We start from the raw sequence: 9,892 nt of genomic DNA on the forward strand, positions 1-9,892 counted from the left end.
GTGAGGTCAGTTGAGTAGGTTAGAAGGCTGGGTGAGTAGGTGAGAAAGATAGGTAAGCAGGTGACAAAAGGTGAGAGAATTAGGTGTGCAGGTGAGATTAGGTGCGTAGGTGAGAAGGTCAGATGGTTTGATGAGTAGGAGAGAAAGTTTGGTGAGAGAGTGACGAGGTTAGGTGAAGAGGCAAGAAAGTTAGGTGAAAAAGTGAGAAAGTTAGGTGAACAGGTGAGAAAGCTAGGTAAGTAGGTGAGGAAGCAAGGTTAGGAGCGCATGTGAGAAAAATAGGTGAGAATATGAGAAGGCTGGGTTAGATGATGAGAAAGAGAGGATAGGTGAGTGAGTTAGGTAAGCAAGAAAAAAAATTAGGTGAGCAGGTGAGAATATTTAGTGGGCCAATGAGGAAGAGAGATAAAGGGTCTGGTGACGCTGGCAGTCCCCGCGGCGATTGGAAAAGTTACGTGAGCTGTGAGTGGGGGCATCTCAGGGTCACTGTTTGGAAATTGTCATCACATGTCTCTCACGTGCACGCGGGGTTAGCTGCCTACTTTTTTCACACACCGACATTCCCTTCTATCGGGGCCTTTTCCTCTTGGCTAAACCCCCTCTTTTCTTCAGTTTACCATTACTGTGCACGGACGGATGTTTTTAGAAGCCTAGAAGTTATTGATGTTTCTCGTAACGGGCGTGGGAAAGTATTGGAACCTGGATTTCCAACGTTGGCAACTCGACCATCATGGCGGCAGATTTGGAATTTATGGCGATACCCGCTGTCTGGCTCTTTCCACGAGTTGAATGGCGAAATTATATACCTGATTATTGTGTATGAAAACTCGCTATGTCAATCTCTGTGTATGAAGAGTAAACGATGGTAGTAGTGCACTGTGAGTATGCTTTGAGGGTCACTTGTCTGTGCTTACGCGTGTACATGTTAATTATGATCATCGTGTGAAATTCTGGGGTTAAATGGCGAAATTATTTCCTCAATTATTGCCATGCATAACAGCCACACTAAATAACTGTCTGCAAATGAAATGAGAAAGAGGATTAATTTAGTTATACTCTGAAGCTCAGTTGACTTTGCAAACGTGTGTATGTGTGTGTCTGTTGCAGTTACCAGACAAAATACAAGCATAGGCTGGTGAGGCTGAGTGGCAGAGGCATTACTAACCCGTTCAGCCTTGGCTTGGTTCACTATCCCAGCTACAACCCTGCTGGTAGGTGCTAAAACCCCACTGCCTCCTAACGCCTCCTTTTTTAGGCACGTGCTGGACTTCACTGCATCTTAATAGTCTATTGTATGTTACGTATATCGTTTTAATATCAGCGCGGTTTACGTCAGTAACACAGAGGAGAATACATAAGTGTGATTGAAAGAATAAATCGCTAATTGGGAAGTGTTACGAACTTTCCTAAGTCGGGGAGGCAGCTAGTACGAAAGTTAGCCTGCATATAGTATATTCCGAGTGTTCTTGAATATATATATATATATATATATATATATATATATATATATATATATATATATATATATATATATATATATATACAGTATATGCGATAAAATCAATAACAAGTGCTTCCATAGATATGCTGATCTCCACAAGTAACAGGAAACGCGAAATATCCGGATCGCTTTCGTGTATTCACATAAGGGGAGAGTGCTGGGGATATATCGTGCTTCCTATGCCTTGTGGATATCAGCATATATATATATATATATATATATATATATATATATATATATATATATATATATATATATATATATATATATATATATATATAATCTCATCAGCCGTTTGAGTATCCACTGCAGGACCGGCCTATCCCGACCGAAGGTGGGACGATACAGCCAGTGTACAGTATCTGTACCAAGTGGCTTAGGCTGTCTGGTAGAGATTGTATGTAGGGTGACATGTGCTTGTATGTGTAATTGTAGTGTTGGAGTGGCTTTGGATGTGTGTGTAGTCTGTGAACCAAGTGTAATCGGCCCGCGCAAGCCGACTGGGTGCAAGCATACTTTATAGTATGCGACACTGGTTCAACCACAGCACCCTCTGTGTCCGCCAATGCGGTAAGTGGCCTGAAGAAAGCTCCCAAAGTTTATTACTCTGGCGGGGCGCGAACCCTCGTTCTTCGGAGTACGAAAACGCACACGACCATACCACAGAGGCTCCATATATATATATATATATATATATATATATATATATATATATATATATATATGCTTATATTTTGCCTACCATCTATTATTTTTATATTTTTTTTTATGTACAAATGTAGTTAATGAAATTATTGTAAAAACAATTCCTAAAAAGATTATACCGGTACACTGAAAATTATGAACACTGATACGACACAACATATCACGTGATGTCTGTGTTTACTTTCCCACAGGACACAGCCTTAGAGAGAGAGTGAGAGCAGAGCTAGCGCCTGTGTATTATTAGGTGATGACTGGCACCGCTGCACGTGGCCTGGCCAGACAGACGAGGGGTAGGGGGAAGGAAGTGGGTCTTGGGAAGGTCAGCACCACACCATCACTATAACACACACACACACACACACACACACACACACACACACACACACACACACACACACACACGTCAGACGAACATCATTGTGACTGGCGATAACAAAACACACACACACGTCAGACGAGCATCACTGTGACTGGCGATAACACACACACACACACACACACATCTCCCTCTAGCTCTCTATATATACCGTATCTACCTATTCTGTATATATATGTACACCTGTATATAAATAAACATAGAAATAAATCTCTACCTAATTATCTATCTATCAATCTATCTACTTGTCTAACTAATTGATATACCGTGTGGCATCTTAGAATATTCCTTTCCTAGTTGCCACACAGCACATGGGTCCACGTAAGGCCACCAAGTCCCGTGAATAGCGCTCTTGACTTTAACTTGGGTAGGCTTCACGTTTTTTGTTGGTCCGATAAAGGTACCCACGGCGTCACTACCCCTCACAGGACTGGTGGGTGGGGTGGGCGGGGTGGTGGATTAGGGGTGAGGGAGTGGCGGGTGGAGGGGAGGGTAGCGCATGCCCCACCCTTGCCGGTATCGTCGTGTGTTATGGAGGCTCCCCACCGCCCCACCCTTATCAGGCAATATCTGCATATAGTGCATTACTCAGCCCTTCTGTGCTATTTACCAAGTTAGGGGAATAAAATTAATAATGAAAGCACATGTCTTCACCAATGCGTGGACACTGTGTGGAATATTCGTACATAGCATCCGGATCCGACCCCAAATTTAATCAATTGTTCCCTGACCCGTGGCCCACCCTTCTACAAAATTTCAATGAAATTCATTGAGAACTTTGGGAGATATCGTATGGACAAACAAACAAACAAACAAACAGGCGAATACATAACCTTCTCCAACTTCGTTGGCGGAGGTAATAATGAATACAGTCGTCTGGTAGTAGCCTGGTTAAAATGAATGTGATATCATTGTACTGAAGAGATGGGTAACTTCTACAAATCGTCTTGGACTTCCATAACACCTCTTTCTTAACGATTCATTCAGCACAAGACACCTCTATGTCGTTCTGTACGTTGCTAGAATGCAAGCCTTGTTTTATCAGCTTCCCCCTCCCTCCACACACACACACACACACACACACACACACACACACACACACACACACACAAGGCTTCAATACAGTGCTCCGAAATTTCCTCTCTTTGTGTGTGTGTGTGTGTGTGTGTGTGTGTGTGTGTGTTGCTAAGCACATCCTTTGATATACATCACATTCTGCCGAGTAATGGTTCCCTGCTTCTTCACCACACCACACCATACCACCCTCTCACACCTCACCACACCACACCACACATCACACCACACCACCCTCTCACACCACACCATCCTCTTCCATCACACTACACCACACCACACCACCCTCTCACACCTCACCTCACCAAACCACACCACCCTCTCACACCACACCACACCATACCACACCACACTATCCTCTCACACCTCACCACACCACATTAGTAACACACAAAATGACATGAATGTGTAATAAGTAGAATAAATCGCTTTGGGCATGGTGTTACGCAATATCCAGAGTCACTGATCATTTGACCTTCAGACACACCACAGCAGTGGGTGGCATTACTAGACAAGGAACTTATTTCTGTCTAAGTCTGCTCCCTAACACCTCTTCCTATGCGATTTATTTTGCTGATTACACCTTGCCGTCCTCTCCTATGTTACTTAAATCATTCTAATAAGGAAGCTCCCTAACACCTCTTGCTATGCGATTTATTTTGCTGATTACACCTTGCCGTCCTCTACTATGTTACTTAAATCATTCTAATATGGAAGCTCCCTAACACCTCTTCCTATGCGACTTATTTTGGTGATTACACCTTGCCGTCCTCTTCTATGTGCCTTATTCTAACTTCACCATACTCTGCATAAAGTACAAAACGATATTAGCCTGCCATATCCAGAAATAAATCGGTAAGGAAGAGGTGTTAGGGAGATTCTTTAACTGCCGAGAATACAAGCCACACACACACACACACACACACACACACACACACACACACACACACACACACACACACACACACACACACACACACACACACACACTGCCTCGCCTTGCTAAAGTCGGTCGATAAAGATACGGAATTGAGGTGAAAAGTGCAGAATAATTCGCCAAAAAAGAGGTGCCACGAAGCCTTCTGTTCCACTTAATATGCGAGCCCTAGAGACTTAGAGCCGTATTCTAACTGAAATACGAACCTGGTAGAATATGATGCCAGTCACGAAGAAGAGCGTGGAAGGAATGTGAATTATGTTAATCTGACATTAAACAAAGGACGAAGACGAAGCGGTGCCAAGGCACAGCAAACCCGTCCCCGGCAGTCATTTTAGCGTTGACGTATAAACACAACAGGATATCTAGTCAAAGATGTCACATATCAAATTTGGAGTAAATCGGGCGAAAATTGACGATTTTATGCCCATCTGAAATTTTAGGCCCGACCCACCTGACACTGACCCCCCTACTGCTAACTGGGGGGTGACCCCCCTGATGTAATGAGGCATGTTATAGGACCCACCTGACACTGACCCCCCCCTACTGCTAACTGGGGGGCGACCCCCCTGATGTAATGAGGCATGTTATGGGACCCACCTGACACTGACCCCCCCCTACTGCTAACTGGGGGGTGACCCCCCTGATGTAATGAGGCATGTTATAGGACCCACCTGACACTGACCCCCCAACTGCTAACTGGGGGGTGACCCCCCTGATGTAATGAGGCATGTTATAGGACCCACCTGACACTGACCCCCCTACTGCTAACTGGGGGGTGACCCCCCTGATGTAATGTGGCATGTTATGGGACCCACCTGACACTGACCCCCCTACTGCTAACTGGGGGGTGACCCCCCTGATGTAATGAGGCATGATATAGGATGCAGATTTGAAAGATGCACCTTTAGATTTTGGTTTGATGTCGATAAGACGAATTGGAAAGGAGTTATGGCGAAAACACGATTTTTACCCGCCTTCATTTATTTACATTTTTTGGGCCTACAGCCTGGGCCTTGGCCCAATTTGACCCAAAATTTAATCAGGTGATCAGGTCATAGTCCATCATCCCTGTAATTTTTGTCAAAATAGCATCAGTAGTTTTAGCGTAAAGTTAACAGACAGACAGACAAACAGACAAACCGAGTGAAAACAATACCCGTCCCAGAGCCCCTCCGGGGCGGGGACGAGTAAAAATTAATGTTGGAAATTAGGAAGGTGATAGATAACGATGCTAGTCAAGAAGAAGTGCTGTGGAATGTTCTTTACATCACACTCTTCAGCCTAATCACACTCTTCACTCTACTTGTTCTGCACAGTATCATTGTTTGACTCTTTCTCTTCACTCTAATCTTTCTCTTCACCCTACTCACCACTCCTCACTCCACTGACCCACTTCATTCTACCTTATTCACTCTACTCACCCTTGCTCACTCTACTCACTCTAACTCGCTCTACTTGCTCTGTCAAATCCCCAGCAGGATGACGTAACAAGTTCTATCTTATCTTTCTTCTTTATCGAGTAGTTTGCCGCTGAGATAAGAGCTGGGGCCTGAGAGAGAGAGACAGACAGATAGATCGATAGATAGAGAGATAGAGATAGAGAGAGAGAAAGAGAGAGGTGAAGGAGCGGGAGTAAGATGGAAGCAAGATGTGTGTGTGTGAGAGAGAGAGAGAGAGAGAGAGAGAGAGAGAGAGAGAGAGAGATGAAGAAACGAGGTAGGATGGAAGTAAGGTGTGTGTGTGTGTGTGTGTGTGTGTGTGTGTGTGTGTGTGTGTGTGTGTGTGTGTGTGAGAGAGAGAGAGAGAGAGAGAGAGAGAGAGAGAGAGAGAGAGAGAGAGAGAGAGAAAGGAACGGGGTAAGATGGAAGCAAGGTGTGTGTGTGTGTGTGTGTGTGTGTGTGTGTGTGTGTGTGTGTGAGAGAGAGAGAGAGAGAGAGAGAGAGAGAGAGTCAACTTTATTAACACTCAGTCGGCAGTCAACGTCAAAGGGCAAGGGTCAAAGGTTCGACTGTATAATTCAATTAGTTTTTATTCGAGTTAACCAAACGTGGTGGAAGAGGTGAAGGTCAGACCAGAATGGAGAATCGATTTTGGCAACAGTGGGTGAAAGGTGAAGGAAATCAGGCAAGGTCAACCCAAAGAGTTTTGGTCCACTTTTGATCAAGCTTAATGGATGGGTTATGGATCAGTCAAGAAAGATTTCAGATTTGGGAATAATTAGTCGAAGATCAAGGTCAAATATTCGGCCCGTAGACCATTTACCGGACGCCCGTGTTGCATTCAGTGAGGCTCCTTTTCGTTATACAACAAGTCAACTCTGGAACTGTCTCCCTCCGTCTGAATTTCCTACTGCCTATGATCTCCAGTCTTTCAAACGCAGTGTCCAGGCATCTCGAAATGAACGGATCTTGAATTTGGCTCTCTGTTGTATTGTTTTTCTTTTTTTTCTTGGATGGAACAGTTTGGGGGCTCCTGGCCTTTGGTTCCTTCTCCCTTGCACACACACACACACACACACACACACACACACACACACACACACACACACACACACACACACAAACTACCTCAATACAATCGTTTGGGGTTAGGTGGACTTGAACGCTGGAGTTGTCTGGGTCATGAGAGGAGTAATGGCAGCAATATTGACACACCCAGGTTACGTAACTGGCTCTTACTATTTTTTTCCCTCCAAGAAAACACACACACACACACACACACACACACACACACACACACACACACACACACACACACACACACAAAACAAGATAACAAAGGACCAAATTCTAGACCGACTCCTTTCATAATATCGTCTGTTCTTTGGTCCATGTCACTTGGTGGAATAAAATGGTCTGGAAATAAGTAGAATGGTCTGGACATAAGAAGAAATAAAATGGTCTCGAAATAAGAAAAATATTAGGGTCTGGAGATAAAATAAACAAAAATGGTCTGGAAATAAGAAAAATAAATAAATTGGTCTGGAGATAAGAATAGATAAAATGGTCTGGAGATAAAGAAAATGGTCTGGAGATAAGATAAAATGGTCTGGAGGTAAAATAAAATGGTCTGGAGATAAACTAAAATGGTCTGGAGATAAACTAAAATGGTCTGGAGATAAACTAAAATGGTCTGGAGATAAGAATAAATAAAATGGTCTGGAGATAAGATAAAATGGTCTGGAGATAAGAATTAAAAAAATGGTCTGGAGGTAAAATAAAATGGTCTGAAGAATAAAAAATCATAAAAATTCAAGTGTTAGGCCATATTCCGGATTGCATAGGTTTCGTAGCACCTCTTACTAAGCGATTTATTTAGGTTATTACGCCATTGATATTTCTTGTACCTGTGTTATATATATATGGGATTAATAACATACATGACGCTGAGGTGTAAGGTGTAGCATAAATCGCTAAGGAATAGGTGTTAGGAAATCTCCAAAGCCACTTGAATACAACCCGGACTCGTATTCCAAAAGGCTTATAAGAGATAATACCGTAACACCTCATTCTTAGCGATTTATTTTGCACACTGCGCATCACTCTCCTGTGTGTCAATGATGCGATATGAAAAACATGCCAGAGTGTGTTTAGATGTAATAAGCAAAATAAATCGCTAGGGAAGTAGTGCTAAGAACCCTCCCATACCAACTAGAGCAATGTTTCTCAATTTTATCAGGTCGCTCCCCTCCTAAAATTTGGTCCAGATTTCCACGCCCCCCCCTCATCCTTGGTCCACATCTCCACGCCCCCCTCCGCCCCCCTCATCCTTGGTCCACATCTCCACGCCCCCCTCCACCCCCCTCATCCTTGGTCCACATCTCCACGCCCCCCTCCACCCCCCTCATCCTTGGTCCACATCTCCACGCCCCCCTCCACCCCCCTCATCCTTGGTCCACATCTCCACGTCCCCCTCCACCCCCCTCATCCTTGGTCCACATCTCCACGCCCCCCTCCGCCCCCCTCATCCTTGGTCCACATCTCCACGCCCCCCTCCGCCCCCCTCATCCTTGGTCCACATCTCCACGCCCCCCTCCGCCCCCCTCATCCTTGGTCCACATCTCCACGCCCCACCCCCCCCCCCTCATCCTTGGTCCACTTCTCCACGCCCGACACCGCCCCGCTCCTCCTTGGTCCACATCTCCACGGCCCCCTCCGCCCCCCTCATCCTTGTTCCACATCTCCACTCCCCCCTCCTCGGCCCTCATCCTTGGTCCACATCTCCACGCCCCCCTCCGCCCCCCTCATCCTTGGTCCACATCTCCACGCCCCCCTCCGCCCCCCTCATCCTTGGTCCACATCTCCACGCCCCCTCCGCCCCCTCATCCTTGGTCCACATCTCCACGTCCCCCTACGCCCCCTCATCCTTGGTCCACATCTCCACGCCCCCTCCACCCCCTCATCCTTGGTCCACATCTCCACGCCCCCTCCACCCCCTCATCCTTGGTCCACATCTCCACGTCCCCCTCCCCCCCCCTCATCCTTGGTCCACAACTCCACGCCCCCTCCACCCCCTCATCCTTGGTCCACATCTCCACGCCCCCTCCACCCCCTCATCCTTGGTCCACATCTCCACGCCCCCTCCACCCCCCTCATCCTTGGTCCACATCTCCACGCCCCCCTCCACCCCCCTCATCCTTGGTCCACATCTCCACGCCCCCCTACGCCCCCTCATCCTTGGTCCACATGTCCACGCCCCCCTACGCCCCCCTCAGCCTTGGTCCACATCTCCACGCCCCCCTACGCCCCCTCATCCTTGGTCCACATCTCCACGCCCCCCTACGCCCCCCTCATCCTCGGTCCACATGTCCACGCCCCCCCCCGCCCCCCCTCATCCTTGGTCCACATCTCCACGCCCCCCTACGCCCCCCCTCAGCCTCGGTCCACATCTCCACGCCCCCCTCCACCCCCCTCATCCTTGGTCCACATCTCCACTCCCCCTACGCCCCCCTCAGCCTTGGTCCACATGTCCACGCCCCCCTACGCCCCCCTCATTATCTGGCCTCAATTTGCTGTAAAAAACTTATTCCTGATGATGATGATGATGATGATTAATATTATTATTATTATTATTTCGTTACTACTGCTGCCCCAGGATTGAATTGCATGTTAACCCAGCTGAATACAGGCTGAGTTTGTCCTCTTCCCATCCACTATCCGTCTTTTAGGGGGATGGGAGCTGGGGGACGCTTTGTATGTCTAGGTAGTGGTGTAGTAGTAGTAACTGTTCCCTAGGCAGTCTGGCCGAACAGCCCCGAGGTTGTGGTGTGGCTAGGTTTGGTGTCACTACATGAAGG

At 46.6% G+C, this 9,892-nt stretch overlaps 1 protein-coding gene across 1 annotated transcript in view; it reads left to right on the forward strand.

Annotated features, from left to right (window-relative positions):
- Positions 1–2,435: 2,435 nt before the first annotated feature.
- The window catches only part of LOC145418580 (cysteine sulfinic acid decarboxylase-like), a 66,333-nt gene continuing 58,876 nt past the window's right edge, over positions 2,436–9,892 (forward strand). Inside the window, exon 1 of the mRNA XM_080286946.1 lies at positions 2,436–2,525. The gene's annotated coding sequence lies outside the window, so the exon portion shown is untranslated. The remainder of the gene's footprint in view (positions 2,526–9,892) is intronic.

This window comes from Coenobita brevimanus, chromosome 115 (assembly GCF_032717465.1).
Source record: "Coenobita brevimanus isolate Jiangsu-jjx chromosome 115, ASM3271746v2, whole genome shotgun sequence".
NCBI classification, from domain to species: Eukaryota; Metazoa; Arthropoda; class Malacostraca; order Decapoda; family Coenobitidae; genus Coenobita; species Coenobita brevimanus.